This window comes from Styela clava, chromosome 7 (genome assembly GCF_964204865.1).
Source record: "Styela clava chromosome 7, kaStyClav1.hap1.2, whole genome shotgun sequence".
NCBI lineage: Eukaryota > Metazoa > Chordata > Ascidiacea > Stolidobranchia > Styelidae > Styela > Styela clava.
The window spans coordinates 2,993,709-3,018,634 of record NC_135256.1 but is presented as its reverse complement, the minus strand read 5'-3'; the positions used below and the strand labels follow the sequence as shown (position 1 = coordinate 3,018,634).

The window sequence follows — 24,926 nt, the reverse complement described above, 5'->3', positions numbered from 1 at the left end:
TTTTGTAAACTCCTAAGCTGTCAGCGTGGTGGATTATTAATCAGACTTCTCATCTCGTGTGGAAAAACTTTCAACGTATTACTAATAACGCTTGAAGCATTCCCTTGGAAAACACCAAATCTTTCTACTAGATCTGCAGTTAACAACCCGAGCCTTGGTCTCGCTAAAAACATGAAGATTTGTTGTCTAAAACTTAGTTTACGCGATTTAGTGGACATGTTGATCTTGAAACCAATGAGATGTTTGTTTGGTGCCTTGCTTTTTGAAGATTGGTCTTAAAACTTGGTCTTCTTGAAGGGGGACCAGTCTAAAATGCCACGGACTTTTCCTTGTGTGATAGTAGTAAACCCTCCCTAGTGCACATTCTAGTTTGACGATTCCAGATCTCAATTTTGTATTATCTTCTCGTCAATTTGCGTTTTCAATTTCAAGACCTCTGATGACTTTACTACCAATTTTTTTCATATTCGCAATAAGGCAATAGTTTTGTTCAAAATCGAATTTGGGGTGATAACGCACGCTTCATGTTGCAACTACAATCACAATTTAACTATTCTGACACAGTTGTGAATTTGGACATGCTTTGTATCTGAACTCAAGTATATTGACGGCCGCGCTTTAGATTTCCATCAATATCTAGACGAAATTCTGATTTACAAATCTGAATCGCATTATGTTCCGACTCAGATTCACGCATCGAGAAAGGGCAGTTAATTTCAAGCAATGAAGCAGGATGACAGTCACGCGATACAATGCCACCTGGACTCGCTGCAAGAAAACAGGTATAACACCACTTTTACTTTTGAAGTAAATCAACCCGAGACCCTCACATACAAGAACAAAAACTATCAATAGCCTTACTTTCGTTATCAAGAGCTCATTGCAATGATGAGGCGTGAAACGTTTTGAGGCTATCCTTAATAATAAAGACTCTGAGGGTTTATCAAATTTAGTATGCTCGACATCATGAGCAGAAGATGGTGCAATTTTCCTAGCTATTATCTCATACCGCAGCGCACATGAAGACTGTTTATTGGTCAATGCCAACATAATTCACTTCGTAAGAACTCATATTAATTTTGGAAAGCATTTCTGGTATCATGGCTTCTATTTCTTGATCTTATTTATTTGTGTACTCAGCATTATGCAAATGTCGACATCCATTAGGCTTCTTAACCCTATTTAGTATGATATATTTCGGAATAAAAGCAGTGCAGTACTTAGAAAAGCAACTAGTGACGACCGGTGTATTTTTTTAATTTGCCAGTCGCTGAACAAAAACCTCTTCGTCCAATAAAAAACATTGTTCCATTTACAAGCCTTATCAGTAGCGACTTTTTTAATGTAGCCTCCTCTGACAGCTGCTTCAATTTTAAACAAAACGGCAAAAATATGTGAGCATGATTCTCCCAATATGCAAAAGAAAAAAAGTGCACTACACACCTGTTCATAAAACTAGATCCTGCGAACGCACAGCCAACAAAATGCAACAGCTTTTTCATTGCCTCTTCAATATATATTCCTGGGGTATTCATAAGATAGTCATACACGTCAGGTTAATCAACTTTTGGTAATAGGGATGTTTTGTTCAGCCATGCATTTTAAGGTAACGTATAGGGAGAACCATCCTTTTTATCATCAAGTAGCGTTCCTTCGCATTAGAATCCAGGTGATGGACGCTATAGACCAGGGGTGGGCAAAGATTTTGGACTATAGGCCACAAGATTTACCCACATAGACTGACGGGCTATGTAAAAAGTTACATCTTATGAACAATATTCACAGTGTTACAAAAGCAAAAGTAGAAAACAATAAGCTTGGCGCAAAAACTATATTTTATTGCGTCTCGACAAAGTCTTCGAACTATTTTTTTTTTTTTTTGGGCTAAAATATAAAAAATTAGTTTGGTTGTGGCAGTATCGGGCGGGCCAGATTAAATTACCTAACGGGCCGTAGTTTGCCCATGTCAGCTATAGACTGGAACTATCTAACCAAGCCATTTTAAGGACAGATGCACAACATTTGTTCGCGTGGACTCGCAACACTTTTACCCAAAATGCCGTAGCTAAACGTGTTCTATCTTTTTTTTGTCGACCTTGGGCTTCGGTCATTTCAGCAGCCGCTTAGCATATTTTTATAAGCAATAGACAATAGTATCGAATACTTGAAATTTTATTTTGCTTGTAAACATAGCCTGGAATTGAACTGTTCCAGTGCATCTGAGCTGTCCATGATTGTACAGGAATGACCATAAGGATGCTCTTTAATTAGAAGAAATGGAAATTTACTTTTTATCTGTTCAATCGTGGTTTCGTTGTGTATCCTTTCTCTTTGAAGCTCATAAGTCTCTCCCATTCGATATTGAACCAAAGATGAATCATGCGCTTGAAGTTTATATTGATCAATGAACCATAGCTTTGCTTCGTTTAGTTGCTGCAATGAAGATTCCACATGATTTTTACGTGCCGGAGTTTTTGTTGATACCGGTGAAACACACTCAAGTGACCTTAATATGGGCCAAGAATCTCCAAACGCTGTTCAATAAGTCGAGCCTGCCACATGGCCACACAGTATTCAGTATCCGAAAATTACGAAGATAACCGAACTTGCAAGAGATGCAATAACCATGACGTGAAGAACTCTCTCGTATGTTTTAGTAATAAGTAAAAAGGGTTGAAAAATGTACACAATTGCTCCACGTAGATCCTGAGACAAGCAATATTAAAATTTTCTTCACATTGGCCTTTTGTGAATTGATTGACAGATTTCATTGTAGGTCAATTGTAATCCACTCCATTTTCAGCTGCTAATTCCTTTATGGCAAAACCCGAAAAAGAATGCGATGGATTTGAAAATTAGTCTTGTTATAAAAAGACTTAATATATAGATTCGGATACCCTATATCAACTCCAGCAATATAAATTTCGTATATTTTTGGTCAAAATTAATATCATAACATAATTTCTGAATGATTAAGATTCATCTCTAGTAATCAGTTAATATAAATCAATGTTAGCCAAACCTCTCTTTTGCCAGTGAGTACTCGCTCCATCGAGGACTTGGCGTTTGTTTAAAGCTCCGGTAATTAACGTCAGTGTCAGTTATCAAGCCATTGGGTAAGTCCGGTACTTAACATGAAGCTTCATGAGGAGAAAGACAAACTAAAGCTTTAACAGTGTGAGTGTGTTTACAGTCCGAAAGAATAATGTACTGATAGATAAACGGCCTTGTTACTTTACTGGAGACTTGAAAATTATGTAAGGACATTTTTTGTTCGCTTGACATTACATCGCTGATGAATTCTTTGTATCCCAGCTGTTCTGTTTAGGCCGCGAGACGAGGCCGTTCTTATTTCAGTTTCGTAGCGCACATAAGGGAACTTCTTGAAAATAATTTTAAAATGCGACACCATGCTTCTCAGACTAGCACAAGGCCTGTTCAGATAGCAAAGTCTGTTTGTCGCTAATTAGATGTCGCCGAAGTACGGCCGAGATCGCCATGGCGACCAATTTACATATCTGTCCTGCGAAACGCGCACAATTCTAAAACACTATTATCGATTACAATATATTAGGTCATCTAGGAATAGATGGGCGGTTTCATACATAGTGCAGATAGCTGCGCTAACTCGATGGGTATGTCAGACTGCAAGATTTTGGATTTTTTTTCAGCTGCTTACTCTACCCCAGTACGCTTATTTGCCATATTTTTCGTCGCTGTAACTTCATTTGTTTGATTCCTATTTTCCTGAAAGCATATCCGGAAACTATATAGCGATAAAATGATTTTTTTAATATTTATTCCAATTACCCTCGCAAGTTTTTCCATATAAGGCAATAATTTGGGTGAGAGTGCACTTTTCATAAACGTTTTTAGATTTTAGTGCACACGGCACCTTGTAACTGGGTCAGCGTATTTTACTTGATAGATTCAATGTTTCATATTTCTTGCACGAGTTGAATGAAGTCATTTGAAGTGGGTCTTTCATCCACAATATAATTGGAACATATTCGACAATATTTTATTTGTTTATAATTAATACTGACTTACTGTTATTGCCTGGTTCTTTGTCTTTATGTTACGTATCCAATGCTGTCAGCCTTATGAGCTTTAGTTCAGTTGGAGAAGTATGAAGCTCTAACGGTTGTGTTCCAACACAGCCTCCTACGCCTTTCGATACAACATGAATGGGACAGTTTGATGATCTTCACTCCTGTAGGACATAAGCATGATTGGTGCAATTCGCAACGCAGAAAACTCGACTTGACATCTTTAAAAAGATACGCTGTGCCATAATATATATTTATATTTTAATATAAGAACCTTGAAAGCTACTTATCATATGCATACATTTTAACACAGTAGTTAGTCTGTCGAATGTTGCTGTGGGCAGGCCCACTGGATGCGAACCAGTGAATCAATGAGTTAGACGGTAGCGGAAACATCACCCTCATTAAAAGTCTAATGAAAATTTATCAAAAAAATTGACTGAGGTTTATAGATTGTAATGATTCGATATTCGCATTTTGAATGCATTTTAGCTATTCACGTATACTCCATGCACAATTACCCATAATGCCGTAGTTACGCGTGTTCTATCTTGTTTGGTGTCGACCTTGCTGGCACACGGTCATTACGGCCAGATGCTCGTTCGCTCAGGACGTCTTCTTCATTTCGCGTCGGATTTTCCTGTGACATGAAAGGTAATAAGGCATATTATTTAATACTTTGTTTTCTAAATTATCTTCTCGAGTATATCATTCTGTAGTGCTTAGCGAGTACCTTATTGTGGGCTTCCGACGGTCGTGCGTCGACACGATATAACAAGTGAAATTGACTGTGGAGTACACTCCATTTATTACACATGCATGCATCGAAATCACTTGGAAATATGAGTCCTTTACCATGTTCCACAAAAGGCGCTTCAGAAGTATGTGTATCAATCAGCGGTTGTTTGTGTATATTATCAGAGGTAACTAATTTTTTCGCCTACTTTACATCAAGTTTTGTAAAGCTTATGGACAGGTGGTATATTCGCTCGGCTAATACAGAGAGTCCCTGACTTGTCATAGAACTAAACTAAGGGAAATCAGAATAAAATTATTGCCCAATTCAAACCTGGTATACTGCGAGTATACCCATTATAATATAACTAATCGCCAGCGTTTTCCATTTCAAGGGCTGAAAAGAGATACTCGATCTACTGACATGTGATTACATGACTTCCGACTGCGAGATGCGTGATAAGTATAAAGAATAGTCCTACAAGATAAGTAAACGGCATATTACTAGACTAATATTTAACTTTTTTTTTCTATTATCCCGCTAGATGAGATTGACAAAAAAATTGTCAATGTGCGTATCATTTTAAATTTTAGCAACGTTGTTCTTTGTGGATATATATATATCTTAGATTTTAACAGATATACGTTGTTTGTCTCGTGCGCGTAATTACTACGATTAAACAACGTTTTGCATACTTTACGCAAGTCTTGGTCTGAAGCCCTGGGACTTTTTTTTTTTAATCTTTCATATTTTACAGCATGCGACACAAAAAGCATAGAAACTCGTATTTTTGGTTTGCACTAGGCTTTAAAACTGACTGACAGCCAGCTCATGCACAATGCCAATCATACCTTACTCTTCGTTTCGTTGCTTATACATAGGTATTCGTCACAATATTTACCTGTAATTGTCGTCTTACATAGCTTAGTGCTAGGCAAGTCTTTTATCTGATTATCTGAAACACTGGGGAATGTTATTTTTTTAGTGAGCAGCTCAATGATTAAAGAAATTACGAAGCGTTAATATACTTTATTCGCACGCAGTTGAACTTTACTAAATTCATGAGGGCGTAGGAGTTGTAGGTAGTCCACATGAAAAACTTCATGGCCTATCGTCTAGCTAGTCTACTAATAATGTATTCGGCAATCTTGTCGCCTGATAATTTTGTGACTCCCATGAACTAATTGTATGCTTATACAGAAGCTGGGCATGTAATCACAACTATCGTATGTTGGCTTATATCTGCACATGTTCCACTTGTGGAGAATCTTTTACCTTGCGCAAATGGCAGCAACAGCTCGAAATATTTGCGATCAGACAAATGATGTTGTGTAAAATTACATATTGCTTTTTTGCCTTGCCATGCAATAACGTCGACACTGCTTTTGTATAAATAGGAGGTCCGACTATCCTTTCTTTATTTCATTATTTTGCCTTATAAGTATAAGACTTATTTTGATTCCGTAATCAGCATAATAGACGAGAAAACAATTGATGAAAACCAATTATAGAATCAGGAGATCAAACAGAACGAAACCTGAAGGCTTGTATTTATGGCTTATAGAATTTAAGGTGGAAGATTTTTTGCATAAGGAGTGGTACGTGTTCACTCACTTGAGATTATTACATTAATTATATGCCACACATATATTATTTATTTCTACCGTTTGCCAAATTGGATATCATGTTTGTAAACAAGAGTAACGTAAGCTAATTATAGTTGGAGCCAAAAGTGCCAAATTGACAACCAAAGTTTGGTGGCCAAAGGGGCGGACTTCCATCACCAAATTGAAGCCAACTTGTAGTTCAAATTATACAAGTAAATATGAATAAGTTATGACAGCGTGGTAAGAAAATGGGGTATATTTTGGGAATATTCCTAGTGGTCATAGGTGTGTACACTAGTGCCTTTGTTACGCAGCTTGTAGTCTGTACATTTTGTCTTTTTCTATGTGTTATTTTCGTCCACGCAGTCTTTGTTCGACTATCGCTATATTAATTTTTCGAAATCGTATCGAAACTATGCGACTGATGTTTTGCCGAGAACGTTATAAATATTATATGTTGTTTTATGCACTTTGGCACGCATTACGCTACTAATGTGCGTTGTTACGTAATCGTGCGTCATGGCTGCTGATTGAATTTATTATTATCGAATCTTCTTCAAACAGGGAATTGGAAGTATCTTTTCATACTGAACTGATTCGGCAAAGACAGAAACAGTGGGTTCAGGCAATATTTTCGAAGATACTGATATTTTCACAAAGGTAGTTATTGTATAAGAAAAGTGGGCTCTATTATCCGCGCGTTCTTTTTCCAATGGTAATAAATGTGCTTTAGCGAAGGAAACCATAGCTCCTTCAGAGGTCGAAAAGGCACACAATGATGTGTTGCCAAATGTTCGTATATTGTAAAGTTGCACTTTCGTATTGAAATGAACCAAATACAGATATAATGGAATAGAATATACACTTGAACCTTTAAACAACACGAAAACACCATTATTCTCAACTACCGTACGGAGGTTGGAAACACGCCATCAATCTGTAGCCTCTGTGTAATAATATTATTTGATGTTGTGTAGTGAAGGAAGATTGAAGCGGTCCGATCCTTAGCTTGGATTTCTATTGAACTTATATCTAAGATTGCCTGATCTCTACTCTCAACAACGAATGCAAAGATATCAGAATTCACCAGCACACAATTGATATTTTATTGCCAACTTGATCCACACAATTCTATAGTACTGCTCTAATGCTTGTCCCTTTTAGATCACCAATCAGAAAAAAAGTCTTCTGGAAAATTGCGAGCATTGTTTATGAACTACAATATACTCCATGGATTGGCAAAAATATAGGAGTCGTTACATTCGTTCGAATATTCCAACCACATTGTATTAGTTTAGAGCTGGCCATCTGCGATATCGAAAGCAACCCAACCACGCGAACGTACCATTTTATAGGTGCTGGTGTAACGTATATATTCGAATGTGTAACATTTTGAAATTTTCTTGTCAACCTAGGCGATGCTTTCCGCTGAGTTTCGCCTCCTTTTTCCTGGTTGAGTTTGCTGAGTTCCGAAATCGTAACCAAAACGGGACCCATGTTCGTAGTAGTTGTGCTCAACTACACAAGGGCGATTTGTTTCGTTTTGATCGTTTTCGTGTTCTGTATTTAACATTTTCTGCACGTCTTTCGAACTTGGCCGTTTCAATTTTTGCCTTTCTTGGAGTCGCCAAATTTTATAATTTCAAACTGCGCCGTCAGGACGCCTATCCTGGAATGAGTCAAGATATTGGTCAACTATCAATTGGGCTACATCCTTAATGTATTGTCAGGTTTTTGTGAATTTCCTTCCACAAAAAATTGTAGAAAATTTAACGAATCTTTGCATATAAGGTACCCACGCCAGTGCTTTGTAGTAGCATTGTTTAATATTTCTTGTACGATCGTCTTCTGTACCTTTGTATTTCTAAAGTGATGAATTGTGTACCACTGTAGATTGCCCCTATTTAAATTGATACTTGCATTTTTGTTATTATTCGAATTATTAAAATTGTCTTCGCATACGAAGCCTTGCCGTTGCGAACGTTATTTGTGTTTGATTTGTTCAGAATTCTTGCCAGTGTCGCATTTTTCGAAAATGACAAGTTTAAGTCTTATTTCCCAGCGAATGAGTCCGTTTTTTAGATGCAAATATTTGATCTGATTTTGAGTGGGCCATCTTTTTATCCCTTGTGATTGAAAGTCTGAATTTTTTTTTAAATGTAGGTCATTTCAAACAATGATTACTTCAAGTAGATTGAAAGGGACCTAGATAAAAATGGACTCTCTACTTCAGCTATATCAGTGGCCAGGCAGCCTAGTGGTTAAAGCGTTAGACTTATCAACATCATTTAAATATCAGTAAAAATACGAAAGCTTCTTGTACTTCCAAACTCTAATAGTTTTGTCCCGATCAGTATCTGCTTGTGCAGAACCTTGTTTGAAGCAAATGGCATAGAAAACGTTGTATAGAAAAATTGTAATTAAAATTGACCTATGAAACAATGCTTCAATCCTAACCATCGTAGATCAATATTCTGTTCGCAAAATCGCGTCTTTGGGTCGCTTATCCTGGAACACCCTCTAAGATATCCACGGCCGGGATTGGCAGTAGCATTCTTTAATATCTCTTATACGATCGTTTTCAAAAACGGTCGTCTTTCATCTCTTGATTATTATCCCTTTTCCACTCAAGAGTTCTTGTGGAGGCATTGAGGTTTTCAAAAAGCAATTCGAATCTAGTGTGAACTGCCATTGCTGCATTTCAGTGGAGTTTATGGTAGCATTCACCTAAAAAGCTTTTTTGGTTGAGAGAACGAACATAACAGGAATTTTCTTTGTTTTATTGAAGGCAACAGTTCCAGATCGTCTTCTCTTATAAACTATATACTACAACTTTCACTACAATAGAAGTCGTGCACAAATGCAAATTTCTTTTTGTGGTCGATTCGAGTGTTTTCTATTTACCAATTTACTATTTCCCGCACGTCTCTGTATCTGAAAATGAGGAATTGAATCGCATTGCAGATCGATTGATACTTAAATCCTTGGTATTTAAATTATTAAAATTGTTTTCCGCATACGAAGCCTTGCCGTTGCGAACGGTCTTTTTGTTGGATTTGACGCTATAATTATGAGAACGTCACTTTGCTAGTGGTCGGAAGTTGCAAAGTAAACAACTTTAATGGTTAAATGTCAGTGTTGTTAGTATTTCTTGAATCTAAACCTGTAATCACTGAATCCTTCGCATACTCGCACGTTCAGATGTTTCGTTCTGATTACCTGCCATCTAGTATCTGCCATATTATTTTAAAAGGTACGGGTAACAGCGTTTGGTGAACTTGAGATTTTTTTTAAATATTGAATAGTCCACATACAGACATAGTAGAAACCCTTTAAATATATTTGAAGTTATAAAAAACGTGCAAAACAGCCTAACTCCAGAACTCTCTGTTTGTCTGTCTAATGTCAGAATGCTGGAATGTGTGAAGGCATAACGATGTTGTTTGAATTCACTAAGCTTGCTTATTTTACTATCACTCTATATCATAAAGGATATTTACCTTTTCCACATTCGCTACATCGATTTTTTGTAGAATCCTTTTCAGTGCCAGTGTCGCGTTTTTTGAGGCAATGCATGTGTTGAACAAGAAAATTATCATGTAACATTTATTATCAAAATAAAATATTTTGGATTGTACGAGGTTATTTATTCTACATTGCACAATTTTTATTTAATTTCATGTTATGTTTTTTTCTTGGTGAAGACAAAAACTAAATGATATGTTTCTGAAAAAAGTTTAGTATAAACAGAGATAAAAAGTGCGAAATAAATAAGAGTTTAAAAAGTAAAAAATAAAAGCTTCACAATATACGTGCGCGCATTGTGCTCAGTAACGATACTGTAAGAATACCAAGAATCCAGTTAAGTTAGCATGATCCGTATTTTTTTTTAAATGACTGAAAGAAATCATTTGTTGCCAAACGATGTCTCTTGAAAGTCTGATTTGAATATCAAATTGCAATATGATACTTTATAATTTTTGACTTTGTTTTAATGACAAACAATGTTGTTTGAGATTTTGAAGCCCAAATTTGATAAATATAATTTTTAGCTTAGTATTTTATATTGGCCACCAGCATCAGCGCATTATCTTCAAAAAATGTGTTTTGAGAAGTCGTATTTTTATTTAGTTGGTGACTTTTACAATATTCAAGAACCATCACGTTGTATCACACAATGGGTTCATTGGACATTCAAAGCCGCATTTTCAACCAATGTTCGAAGCTTACCGTAATACCCTGACATATCACGAGCTCCCGACGCACTTTTGCTCTGGAAATAGTCCCAAATTGGAGATGCATACTATCCAGAGCACGAGCAAAATATTCGCGAGGTTTGTCGGATAAACTACTGTGAGCTGTCATCAAATGACGGTATAATTTGCTTGCCAACATGCTTAAAAAAAAATAACGTCAACTGCATTACTATTGTTAGGTATCAGTGGCTTCTTGTACATTTATGGTGAACGCGAGTCGTATAAAAACAACCTATTGTCACTCTCGCAATTCTTTGAAGAAATTAATGAACTTGCAATAATGTCAAAACTGAAAAAGAAAGATTTTGAATATAATAATATTTTACAAGCACTGATTTCTGATATTGATCTTAATGGTTCTCTGAACGAAAATGAAAGACTTGACGAAAAAGAAATAACGCCTTTCAGGTGCTGACATTCATCCTTCTCCACGCACGTAAATCCAAACCTCAGATTAATGATAGGTGGAACACCTTTTATGTTGCAAGCTATAGGTATGTGTTTGGCTGGAACGAATGGTCGTTGCCAATAGCCCCACTGGCAGTTTCAAAAAAATGGGGATCAGAGGAGCTTTTGTAGGTATAATGTGATGTATAAAAAGATGCATGGTATTAATAACGGGAAGACCCCGCCATTCGCACGGACACGTTAGGTCAATCACAATAACGTTTTGTCCTATTTGGAGCCTTTTTTTCCAATCGAAGAAATATCGATTCCATGTTAGCTTTCACCATTTAGACGGTCATTTTGATGTCAAATCGGAGGTACGTCATTCGGTAGTAATTCACCGTTATATCAGCATGGTTTGATTCCAAGTTGCGTTGTTTGAGCAGTCGTTGTTGCTCAATTTTTTTTTTTGTGTATGAAGAAGTTCTACCATTTTGAAGACTTCTTCCACAGGCACTTTGCAATTTTCAATTTCCTCAATCAAGTTTCCTCATATTCGTTTTCAACTAAATGCTGCAAGTGCGCAAAGTCATGCAGGTCCATTTCTATAACTAATACAGACATAGTTAGCTAAGTAGGTTAAGCTCTTTTGAAATCCGACGAAGCATCCAGCCGACTAAATCCCTCATCTTAGTTCTAAGTTTGCTAAAGTCACATCCTCGATTTTCGCTTTATTAGGTAACTCCATCCAACAGGATCATCACCAAATGGGTGATATTCATCAGTCTCAGTGAAATGTATCACAAGGGCCAGTGAGAATAAGTCGACTTGTTTGGATATGACATTGTCATTGTATGTCTCTGGGGCCATTGTATGTCTCTATAATAAAACATATGAAAATAATTGTATAATTTTGAAAACGGCATTAAAAATAGATAAATACGGCGACTCCAAATTCGTTGAAACATTGTTCAAAACCAGTAGTTCCCAAGTATTTTATTCCGGGAATCGGTAAATTTGATTACGGTTAAACTTTTAGGTGCCATACTTGAATGTTTTGGCGTTTATCATGAATTTAAAACAACATCACAGAGCAGACAAGTGATAAATATTACGAATTTGTTGCGTGTCATCTTATTGAAGTTTATTTCATGTATCTCTGGGATAGATGACTTGAAATCACTGCAAATAACTTAATTTGGTAAGACATATCATTTAATTACTGATTAACTAAAATATAGCAGGCAACTTTTACATTAAAAGGCGTAATATATCATTTAAAATGGATGATTACTAAACAAAAAATAATACTGAATATGTATAACAATAGAATTTCATCCCCAATATTCCACCTTCGTATGCCAGTCAAGTAAGCATTTTCTGCTTACGCGAACACTGAACATCACATTCACCGCAGATTACTAAGCTTCGCGAAATAATAGATTTTTCGTTGGCAGAATACCCTTTTGCGTTTCAGAATACCTTTTTTCAGATATACATTTGTCATTTGTTTACTTATTACCGCAAAATATTGAATAACGACGTTTATTATTTTTTAAATTATACATGAAAACAACACAGCCGTCACGAACTGTATTTTTAACGTTTGCTAAACCTTTACGATCCAACTCAATATGACTGGCATTTCTTATTGAATTTATTCCCTGTAATAAATGTATATGAATATAAAAAGTAAAGTTGTCTTTGTGCGGAATTTACATTATTTAGGCACCTGTCCTCAAATGAATATCCTAAAACTATAGTTTTAGTTGTATTTTGCCTTGCGTCATTGAAGTCCACCCTGCCCATATAATTATTATACTCATGTAGAAGAGAGGACATGGAATGTTTTCCGATGGCATGCCACGTCCACTCCCTCATTTCAGTTCCATTAAAACATTGGGTTCGTGATCTGGCTTATAAATTGTAGATAAAAAATATACGGACCTGCTGTCAAGCCATGATTGCCAGAGAAGTTCATGGGCCATTGTCCATTCACTGGTACCTCTTACACCCGTTGCTTACTCAAGTATAGCTGCGCTTGGAAGGTTTTTTCTTCCCAAGCGCATTGTACCACAGGCATGAACAGGCCTTCATATAACTTTCTGAAATTTTCTGTGGAAGTATAAAAGTTATCGACATATTATAGGTGGTACGACTGGTACTTCATCCATCGAAATAAATGCTGATACAACTTGAGAAACTACACCACCCTAAATGCCAATCCCACTTCTTGAACCCGTGGGTCCTTGCCAGTATAAATTTGGAAACAGACCCTTTTTTGATTCTGCCAAAACCGAGACTTATATTTCGAATCTAACACGTTATGAGTGTATAAATTGCCGAAAGCTTATTCTACCTTTGAATGGAATCAGATTCATCACTTGATATATATTTGTCTATGAGTATAAACGGAAAGTAGCGTTTCTTCCACAAGTTCAATAAGTGGTCGAATCTTATACAATCTATCTATAAGTGGGTCCTGCGGAGATGAGGCTTTAGTTGTATCAGTATCACAGAAGTGGAGGTATTTCTACAAGTGTGGACCGATTTCTTGGGCTAATTTTGTTGGGTGTGGGCCAGTCGAAAATTCATTTTTTCTTCTTCCGATACATTGGGCCCATGATGATAATTAGGCCCAGAAATGCCTTCGTCTCTTCCATGCTCGTCGGTTTCCACACCTGTCTGCCTGCGGAAACTTTTTGAGATTCGTCATCTCGCAAATTAGGGCGAGAACATTTGCCATAATAAACTTCGAGAACATAGCCAAAATTGTAGTGTTGGGGAAATCGTTTTTTTTTCCCTACTCTCTCTGAAAACGGACTCATTACACGGGGATTTACCAGCTTCTGCCATTTTAATTGTGGCCATGATGGGGTTGTGATTCTCGTTCTACCTCTTCCTCGGCTTCTTTGCAAGCCACGAGCATTGCGGGCTGGTGCATTCGAAAGCCAGGTACATCTGAATCCGAGTTCTCTTCATATTCGCTGTAAGATTTTGCCCCTAACGTCATTAGTCACAACCGGTGTTAGCAAAACGATGTAATTTGCCGACGTTTCGAATTTCTATACAGAAAAACTTCATCAGGGCATGATATGGAAAGGACACAAGTGGATATATATATAGAGCAAAAAATATGAAAAAATTATCATGGCGTCAACTCTAATCTAAAAGGATCTAATCTTCCGGAAACTAACCTTGTGATTTATCTAATGACGTTGAGGTTCGTCGTTTCCACAAAGAATTCAATCACAGTTGAGTCGGATTGTCCACCCAGTAAAAGGCTTTGTACAATTGTTTCATGGGCGAAAATCACGCGATCTCGGGGACATCGAGCGACGAGCCCCTTTTTTCGACCCAGTCCTTGGCGGAACAATCCGTCGTCTCCCAAGGTGTGGTACTAGAAGCTGACGGTTGATCATCTGTAGAAATAAAATATTATACACGTCGGATACATCTTCTGGAAGAAACGCGTTGTTCTCTAGATGCCACAAAACATTTTCCACATCAAAAACTTGGTTTGACGTCCAGCCATAATTCACAATATAGTAATATATTTTGCATATTGTTAAAAAACGGCAGCCGTCTGTTGTTGAATGGCATTATTTTTATTCGTTATTTCAATCTGAGCCCACTGTTGAAAAGCGGCAGTCCTTCGTTAAAATTAATAGTTTGCGAATGACATAATTCCCTTCCATAAAATATCAAGTATATTTGTAAGCTTTCGTTAGATTATTAATTTCTCACAAAACAAGATAGAGCTGCAAATATAAATAATAGTTAGTTAAATGTATTATTATAACAAATAGGACCTCCTGAAGTATGCACACCAAGATATATTAATATATTAAAATATTAATGATATAGTATAATAAATATATAAATTTGAGTTGGGTTGCGCGGTTAATTCCTATCTTTTCTCAATTTATTTATGCTAGTGGATCCGTATGCGTATACTGCAAGAATACTGCAGCTGGAATAAATTATTCTATTCAATTAGAGAGTCCAGCTGCACACTAACACAAATGTATTCTGTAACGTTTCGTCCTCGGAACATTAGAACCTCAAGGACTCAATTCACGGGAGAAATAGACTGTAGACTCATATAAGAATTAATATTTAATAATAATTTCCATTTTATCATTTTTAATATTTAAATTTAACAATCACCCTTTTTCTTTAGTTTATATTATTACTTGCCCCTCGATTGGCGTTTTATTTTACTATTATTTTCAAGTGTCCCAAGTTTAATTTTAATTATAATTCAAAACCTTGATTTATGCGCTTGCGATAGGTTTCTTATGTCCTACTCGAATGGTGCTGGATGGTTCATTTATTTATTTATTATTATGAATTATTATTATATTTCAACGCTATGGACCTTTCCCCGACCTTTGACCCCCGAAAAATTCTTCTTATACTTCACCATTGCAAAATTTCCGGGGCTATTTTAAGAGTGCTTTTGCGAGTTGGCGCCTGTAAAATGGGGTATGCGTTTACCAGCATCATTATGATTTATCGCATACAACAATCTGTTTTTTAAAAGTACCGGTAGAGAATTTTAGCCTAGTCTATCACAGCTAATTCTACACTAATTTTTATTACTGAAATTGAATTGAAACTCCTAGGAAGACAGAGTGAGCTTTGAATTATCTGATTTATATTTAAGTTTCTGAAACACAACTGAAAACTAACGAATAGAGTGCGAAAACGAGGTAATGTTTACGACCACGCTTGAAAATCTGTCTGAGTGAGAAAAGTGTCTGAGCGGATGCGAAAAGAGAGCATTGTTACGTCACTTTTTGAATCTTGTTGATTGGCTAATGTCACGAAGTAAACAGGGAAGTCGATGCTCGTGGAATGGTCCATTTAAGATCAAAATTCATCTTATTTTAATTTAAAATAACCTCACCAAACTAAGCATTGATTTTCGTTTAAATGTTGGTTTACTTCCTCATTGTTCTTAAGTGCCCATAATCTTAATTAATAAATCTGCAATAGCTAGTATTTCTGAATTTTACTTTGTGCCAAACATGTTTCTCGATCTTCTGGTAAACCGTAATCGGCAATATGTATTAATAATTCGCTTGAATTTATATGAATCAAGCCTTAATAGCGATAAGTATTTTTGACTCGCTTGAAAAGCAAGCTATGTTTCTTTTAGGTGTGACTACGACTATGAGGCCGCAAGATGGTAATTTTATTTTTGCCTTCTTCTGATGCCAAACGATGTTGCTTGGAGGTCTGACTTGATCTGATACTTTCTAATTATTGACTTGCTAATTATTGACTTGTTTTGGTGCCAAATGATGTTTCTTGAAGGTCTGACTATGACTATGAGACCGCAAGGTGGTAATTTTATTTTTACCTTCCGATGCCAAACGATGTTTCATTTCTTCATTTACAACATCAATATTTAAACCATACCAGAAGAAAATAATTCAATAAACCTCGGCGTTGCATTGTCCCTAAAGCTTGACACATGTAGATAAAAATATATTGCATCTAACAACTGAACAACATACAGAGTTTGAATGGCAATACTGGTAAACGTAGCCATCTGCCACTAAGATACTTGCGGGAAAGAAGAACATCGTTGAAATTCAGAGCCACATCTAAATGCATGTCCTTCTCTTTTGATCAGACGATATACCCAATGGCAGAGGACGATTTTCATATATTATAAGTGGTGCTTCGGTCTTTTCTCTGGTTTTCAGGGACTTCGTCACAATAAGAAGATATTCAGCTGTTTGCATCGTAGGGTAGCTCGTCAGTAAAGACACTGTGTTATGTACTACAGCGTTAGGTGTCATATACGATAGTATGGCAGCCAATTTGGAGTCGTCTGAGCACTCACCTTTAACGCGATCCTGAAATATTTTGTCAAGATGTTGTGACGTCTTTGACCTTTTCGTGATGAAAAATACCTGCAAACACGATAGTCACAAATTCATTTTCGTTCTCCACAGATTCCAATAATGAACAATTGTAAAGAATTTAAAATTTCACCAAACCAACTAATTTAATATCGTGCTGCCCATACCATGAACTTGTGCATCGTTTCAATATTGTTTTTCATTACATATAATGAATTGTACTTCCATGGTCGTCTGTGGTGTGAACAATATGGATGAATAATGCGACTGGCTGTATGGGAGTAAGCTGTGGCGAGTCTGACGACCAACAACTTTTATGCATTTCCACATAAAAAGGAATCTTCACGAGAATAAAAGGTCCCGCCTTTGAGACATTTTCTTATTGCATCATGAAAATCTTGCCATGGGCTCTGTATATGGGTATTTACTGCTTCACTTGGGATTTCTTTTTCTGACTTTTGCATTTCCTGTTTCAATAAATCCTTCCTCTGCATCATAATAGGATTATTTGCTTTGCTGTTCAACACCCAATTTGACTGCAGTTGGCTCATGGGTGAGAGCGGATGGAACACCATGGTAGCCATCTTTCCTGAATCCTTCCGGGGCCACTAACGAGACGCGCACCGTTGAACATTTTGCGTTTAGCATATGGAAGCTTGTGCCCAGTTTTGAAAGTTATGTAATCTAAGAGGGATTGTGTCGCACATTTCAATGAATTCAAAGCAACCCAAAGGGAATTTGACAATGGCATGCGTGAATTTGTCGTGGACTTGAAATAAAGAGCTAATGTCAAGAGTTTAGGATAAAGACAAAAATCTACTCAGATCGTGTGTTCTGTCCGAGAAAGGAGATTGAATTGGTAGTAACCCTTTCTGGTGCCATATTGCTTGTATAGTTCCAGGTAACATCTGGTGTAAATGTTGTGCTTCGTGTCGGCAATCATGTTTTTCAACATCGCGTATATTACGCTTGGCCAAGGCTTTATTTTACAATTTCTCGATCTTAGGTAGTAATCACTTGAATCACAAAAGACAATTCCATACTTGATTCAGGAAATGTATTGATGTATACTTCTTTCCACGAAGGATCTTGTCACGTATAAAGACCAATATTGTAGTCATCGTTGTTATTGCTCTTACAATTCCAACTAATTCTGTCATCAACTAATCTGGTCGTCTCCAATTTATGAATTTGTGCTATACAGTAAATTCAAATGGATATTCATACCCTAGTAAGTATGATTTTATTACGTACCTGTTTTTCTGTAACGTTTCTTCAGTTTCCTTCACTAATAACCTGAAGCTCTTGTTATTTTACTAATTCAGCATTTTTGCTGCTTGGCAGCGAGCTAAATCGGGAAATACATTCTTAGACTTCAAGCAGACTTAAGGTGGTGGTTCAATTACCGAAGCCTCGCTTATCAATGATAACAGCAGTTCTTCAACAATTAAGTTGCGGCTAATGTTTATTTAGATATTTGAACCTTGGGTGTCGCTGCTTGATAACCAGCTTTGGTTCCCCTGGGCTTCCCTTCCCCAGTGAAATGTGTATTGAATATTATTCGTCTTAATTTTGCATGATAACTTTTTTACTGGATGGAAAAAATCTGAATGTATTAGCGAAGCAGGCAATGAAGTATTTTGAACGTGCGACACTTGTTCCGGATAAAGTGGTTTGCACATTGTTGCTTTAACGATTTCTCTTGTTGAAATGATAATACGTTGATCTTACTTTAGCCAACATCAAAACCAGAGCAAATTCCTGCTTGCCAAACTTCAGTACACATTTACTGTGAGCATCGTACAGCTTCCAAAGCATTAGCCAATGAGGAAATATGTATATTTTTGCCATGTTCTTTTCCACGAGTTTGCCGTAGTGAAACATCGAAATTCAGGAATAAGTTGTTTTTTCTAAGTTCACTGGAGTACCTTTCAGGGTTAGCTTTCAATTCTCGCCAACATGCCTTCCTCGGCATGTAAGCATTAGTGTCATTTCTTGCGGCATGTCTAAAAACCGTAAACAAATTGCGGGGCCAAAGTCGTCATTATGAAAATAGGGAAATTCACACGGTCTAAATGCGGCAAGGCGTGACGCGCCTCTTCATCTTGTACAACCGCACGAGTGCATTGTTTTGATTGGATTGGCGTCATCGGTCGTGCCGCATTTACGTGACGGTCACTGGGTGCTTGTTTTTGCGGCATTTTGTTACTGGTACCATACTGAAGTGACACTCTTACGCGGTCCTGTTGAACATTACAGGGCAGTAGTGCGACGTAAAGCTGTTGCATCGATAGATAACCAATGGTATTGACAGTTATATTGGCCGAGAGCTGATGGCACGTCTTGAGTCTCTAAGTTATTTTGAAGAATCGAGCGACCGCATATAAACTGAAAATTTCGTGCTCTTTCAGGATCAATTCGTAACGCACTTTGAGCCGGCCTCTCGGAATAAGATGAGTAGAAAGCGATTCTGAAAGCGATGTATGGGCTACTGCACGTTTCATTTGGCGGTAGTTGGAGGCATAACTTTAGTAATTTGCAGATTTCAACCCTTCAATAATAGATAGACACAACCACCATCGCCTCCTGCATCATGCAAACACAAGTCATTTAGTTGGCAAACCTCATGTAGGCAAGGTATTCCACGAGGGCCATGTCTCCGAGTCAAAATGTCTCGGGTTCAACAGCCGCTGAAGAGTATATTTAATAACCCTTCTGTTTCCATACGGGCAGATGATCCTTGTTTTCCGAGACGTTTCGAGTCCGCATGCTGCTCAAGTTAGCTTGCGTGAAAATCAAGTCCAAGTTCGACTAATCAATTGGCATAGTTATGGGCAACAGTGCAATATATCGCCTGTAGAACAATTGGGTATTGTGAAAGTACTTATTTCCAGAATCTCTCCAAATGCACTCAGTTATTGGAAAACGTTCGGCAACTGCATATAAGCAGATACATTGAGCCCACTCTTGACCGTGCATTGTCAAAGACGCAAAGTCATTAAAATTTTAGTTCTTCCGGGATCACTGACAATTTCATTATTTTCGGAGCTTCAGGCATAAAAAATCGGATCACACATCAGTTCTCGCCCAGTATAGCTGGCACCGCAACTCACGACAGCTTGGAACTTTCTATTGCTTAAATGCTTATTTTGATATTCAACCCTCCATAATGAATGGTACTTGATAAATAAGCGCAATCACCACCGCCATCGTGAATAAACAGGTTGTTAAGATTACAAACCTCAAGCAGCCATCGAACGTTTCGGAATTCCATCTCTCATCTCTTGAGTACATCAATGTTCGACGGAACAACCTTTGACGGATATAAATCATATCCTTTCCTTCTCCAAACTAGAAGATGGCCACTGCTTCCGGGCACCATTCCATCTTCCAGCCGGTTAGTCTGAAAATATGAAGTATTAGATATAAATATAATGTCATTAATCGAGCATTTCCAAAAAGAAAAAATTATTACCTACAATTTGAAGTTGTCTCTATGTAACGCTCACTATGCTTTTCTTCAACATTATGTGTTGAGTCATCATTCAATTTTTTCACGCAAACACAGACATTGTGAACAAAACTTGAACAATGCAGATAATTCGTAATACATGAAAACTGCGACTTACGGTTTCAGATCGCACGGTATTTTCATCATCAGTTTCTGAGTAATTTCTATCTCAAACGCTGTGCCCTATTACATCTCAAAAGCTGCATGGTTCCTTGGCTTATCCGCCTAAACGCATAACGGTTTTGAGTTAGTTAAAAATTTAATAACTTTCAAATAGTTATTTCAAATAGTCATCACTGAGTTGGGTCGCACCAACAAACGAAGGTTCATTGATCAAACGATGTTTCTCGAACGTCTGACATGATCTGGTACTTTTCTAATTTTTGATTTTGATGCCAAACGATGTTTCCTGAAGGTCTGACATGATCTGATATTTTCTAATCATTGACTTATTTTGATTCCAAACGACGTTTCTTGAAAGTCTGATATGATCATATACTTTCTAATTTTTGAGATGTTTTGATGCCAAACGATGTTTCCTGAAGGTCTGACATGATCTGATATTTGTATGGTTTAATAAAATATCGATGATATAAAAGCATAACATAGGTAATAAAAACATTAAAAACTTAGTTGAGGTACGCGTTGTTGAAGTGTGTAAAGTCGAAGTTTTCGAATTCGAGTGTGTCAAATTTAATAAAAATATATAAAAGCTAAAACGCGTCACGGAGTCACATAAGCCGAATGAACCGGACTTAAGTGTGCTGTATATTCTCACAATTGAGTTATTGTAAGAATTGGGAGCATGAATAGGCACAGGCACAATTAGTTTAGGTGTCTTTTTAGTCTCTACGGCAGGGGTTATTAAAGTTGATTGACCGCAGGCCAAAATACGAAGCAAAAGGATATTCGCGGCCAGAAAAGGGAAGCGGAAAAAAGTACGATGGCACGACTGGGGTTCAGGGCGCGATTAAGCGCCCTAAGAAAATCTTAAAAAATAGGCACTAAAATAGTCTGGCAAGCTTAAATTTCATATTTCAATTTAGACACCTAGCATCGCAATTTGTTAAATAATAAAATCAATAATCATAAGAATTAGGTGCTAGAATAACCGCGGAATAACAAGAACGGCTTTCAACAATGAATTTGCGATTAATGAGACTATTTGCCCATCTTGCATACTGCTTCGTACAAATGTCTACTTATGGCTTGTTTTGTTACACAGAAAACATCCCAATGTATATAAATATTTAAAAAAACGAATGCCAACACAACTTAGTTCTGTATTTTTGTATATACGTGTAATTAGGGTTGGCTTGAAATCAGATGTTCAAAACGTGGCTCCAATTCAGTACATTGGCAAGTACATACATTCGCAATAACGAATTCAAGTGATTATCTGGACCGAAGTTTTGATTTGTACAGGTTCATAATTGTGTTGTTTGAAAGACCGATGCTGAAAAATTTGCTTTTTATATCTTATATCTTCATATAACTTCCAAAACTTGCAGCATATAATCGCAGAAAAATTCCCTTTTACCAAACTCCAAAATTCTTTTTCGTAGTTGTGGGCTACAATATATCTGGTCAATAACGTGGATTCACTATCATTGGACATTTTTTTGAACAGTTTATATGAGTTTTATATGAAATAAATTTTGAAATAATGGCACCTAATGTTGTATTGCTTCAGAACTGGAATATTTTGTTGGCAAGGAAGACTAATCGCTGAAGTTTGATTCTTTTCAATAAAGAAAAGAGAACGCTGGCATTTTATTAAAAAGCCTCTTGTTTTCAGTGTCTAGTTTTCGTTTTTTGACATCTTTAAGCTTTCCTAATATAGGGCTGATACCTGAAATACTGCCGCAGGTAATCCTTATACCGGCACATATACATTTAAGATACCGGTATAATTGAATTGTTACGAATATGCACGTGCTTAATAATGAGGTAACAAAGGCCGGTATCTAAACTTAAAAAAAGGAAAACACAAAGTGTGAAACGTAGTAGTATTTATTTACGGTTAAAGTTTAACTGTGAAACTATTTCACCTTAGTTCGGCGGCTATTTTAAATCGTTACGCGGGCCGTAATTGGCCCGCGGTTTGGGAACCCCTGCACTACGGCATTCTAAAATTAACCAAAAATTGCATATCTCTTATAATATGGCGCTGTTGTGGTTCTAAGTATTGGTATCATACGCTGTAAGAAACATGGTCAATACAATTCCCCAAAACTTACCTAAATGTCATGCTAGCAAAAGCATGTATATTGCCGCTAAGATAGGATGATTTATAAATGATAATACGTTCACAAAATTGTCTTCGACTTTGTTTTTTATTTAGTGTGAATTTACTGTCTGTATTGGCTTTGACGGCTCGTGTTCCAATAATATCTTTTCTTTAATCAAGTTTAGATGATTGATCAAAATTAGAATATTATCGAAATCTTCAAAGTCTGAGTGTTCTCCATGCGGCATATATTTTGATCTTCTCAGATCGGGCAAACTCTTCCCGTATTCATTGCAAAACGTTTAACGGTAATTTTTTGCTTGATCTCAACGTTTTATCATATTGTTGGGAAGCAAAAGCTGGAAAACTCTGCAAGAATTGTTCGAGTTTATTAATGCCAGAATCTTCACATTCTGCCCAAGGGCATCGTGTAATCCTTCATGCTAATTTTGAATTCACTTGCTTTAATGCATCTGATCCTTTGTGGAATGGCTCTTCCTCTCACCTTTAACGCAATCGTGCATCTTGGCAGCTTTCCTGAGGAGAAATACTTGCAAGCACAATAGGCACATACATTCATTTTCGTGCTACACAGCATAAAATAATGAATATTTGTTTGAAACCTTTGCTGATGAGAAATACTTGCAAGCACAATAGTCACAAATTCGTTTCCGTTTTCCACAGCTTCCAATAATGAATAATTGTAAGGAATTCGGCAATGAAGAATGCAAAATTTTACTAAACCAACTAATTCAATATCGTGTTGCCCATAACGTAAACTTGTGCAGCTTTTCAATATTGGTTTTTCATTACATATAATGGGCGTAGTTCCATGGTAATCTGCGATGTGAACAATAGGGATAAATAATGTGATTGGCCGTATGGGAGTGAGTTACGGCGAGTCTGGTAACCTTAAAGAATCAATATCCATGCATTTCCACATAAAAGAATCTTCACGAAAAATATGGGTCCCGCCTTTGAGATATTTCCTTCGTCGTGAATTATTGTCTCTTCCCATTTGCATGGGTCATGTACTGCTTCACTTGGGATTCTTTTTCTGGCTTTCGCATTTCCTGTTCGAATAAATCCTTTCTCTGCATACTAATAAAAGTATTTGCTTTCTGTTGGTCAACACCCAAAATGAAAACAGTTGACTTGGTGGTGAGAGAGAAGAATGACATGCCATGGTAGCCACCTTAACGTCAATTACGTGTGGCGCTGAATTTCATGTCTTCATCTTCGCTTTCCGTTTATTATTAGGTACAATAGTCGGTGGAGCCAGACTTCTATACCTTGTTCTGCATTCTCGCGCATTACTGGATTCACACGCAAACGGGGTATTCCTGGGGCACTCCCGTAGTATGTGAACCAAGACGTTTCACATATGTGTACCAGGTTAGGGTTAGGCAGTATTTTGAGGTGAAAATACTACGGAGAGTAACTTGGCTAGTCCCCGAACTCATAAGAGAACTAAATTAAGAAAATTTGGAATAAAATTATGGCCTAATCCTAACCTGGTACACATACTACGTTCCTGTGTCCGCCATCTTGGTCCACATACTTCGGAGAGTACCGCGGGGGGTCAATCAGGACGCGCACCGTTGAGCATTTCAGGTCCAGCATATGAAAGATTATGTTCAGTTGTAAAAGCTATGTAATCAGAGGGGAATTGTGTGGCACTTTTCGATGAAATCGAAGCAACCCATAGGGCATTGAGTAGTATATGTGTGTCGAACACAACACATTTTTGTTGTGCAAATGGTTGTGCAAAGCGTGTCCAGATTGACTTTTTGTTGTGCTGTACAATTGTGGGATGTTGTTTTGTAATATTGTTTCCGGTATCGGGGGATTAAGATTTTCGCATTGTTCTGTGAATCGGCCCATCGTCGTCAACCGTTTTCATTTATATTTTAAGCGCGTTTTTTCGAATCCCACCTGATTGGGTATATCCCAATTAACCGAGAGTTTTCGCTTCTCAACTTCAAATACATTATCGGAAATGACAGTCAACTTTCTGAAAGAAGATTCGTTTATTGATTTCACCGCCTTTGTCTCTGCACAAAGTTCTACTCGTCGATATTTTTCTTTATTTGAGACAAATTTACCATAAGCCGAGTTACCTAAAAGTTTAAAAAGTGTCTGCTATAATGGCCTTATTAGGGTCGCTATCACCCATCCTGCGTGCAGCTGAAACAGACTTAGCAAATTTATCAAAACACTTCTCAGGAGTGAATTGCACAACTTGATAGATTTTAGTTACCTCTAGGCCGTGCT

At 37.1% G+C, this 24,926-nt stretch overlaps 1 long non-coding RNA gene and 1 pseudogene across 1 annotated transcript; one reads left to right on the top strand and one right to left on the bottom strand.

Annotated features, from left to right (window-relative positions):
* The window catches only part of LOC144425084 (uncharacterized), an 80,023-nt pseudogene that overhangs the window by 33,753 nt on the left and 21,344 nt on the right, over positions 1–24,926 (bottom strand).
* LOC120328757 (uncharacterized) lies at positions 4,535–5,857 on the top strand. The gene is made up of 2 exons (XR_005567681.2): positions 4,535–4,703; positions 5,180–5,857. It is a non-coding gene; the product is annotated as an uncharacterized LOC120328757 (long non-coding RNA).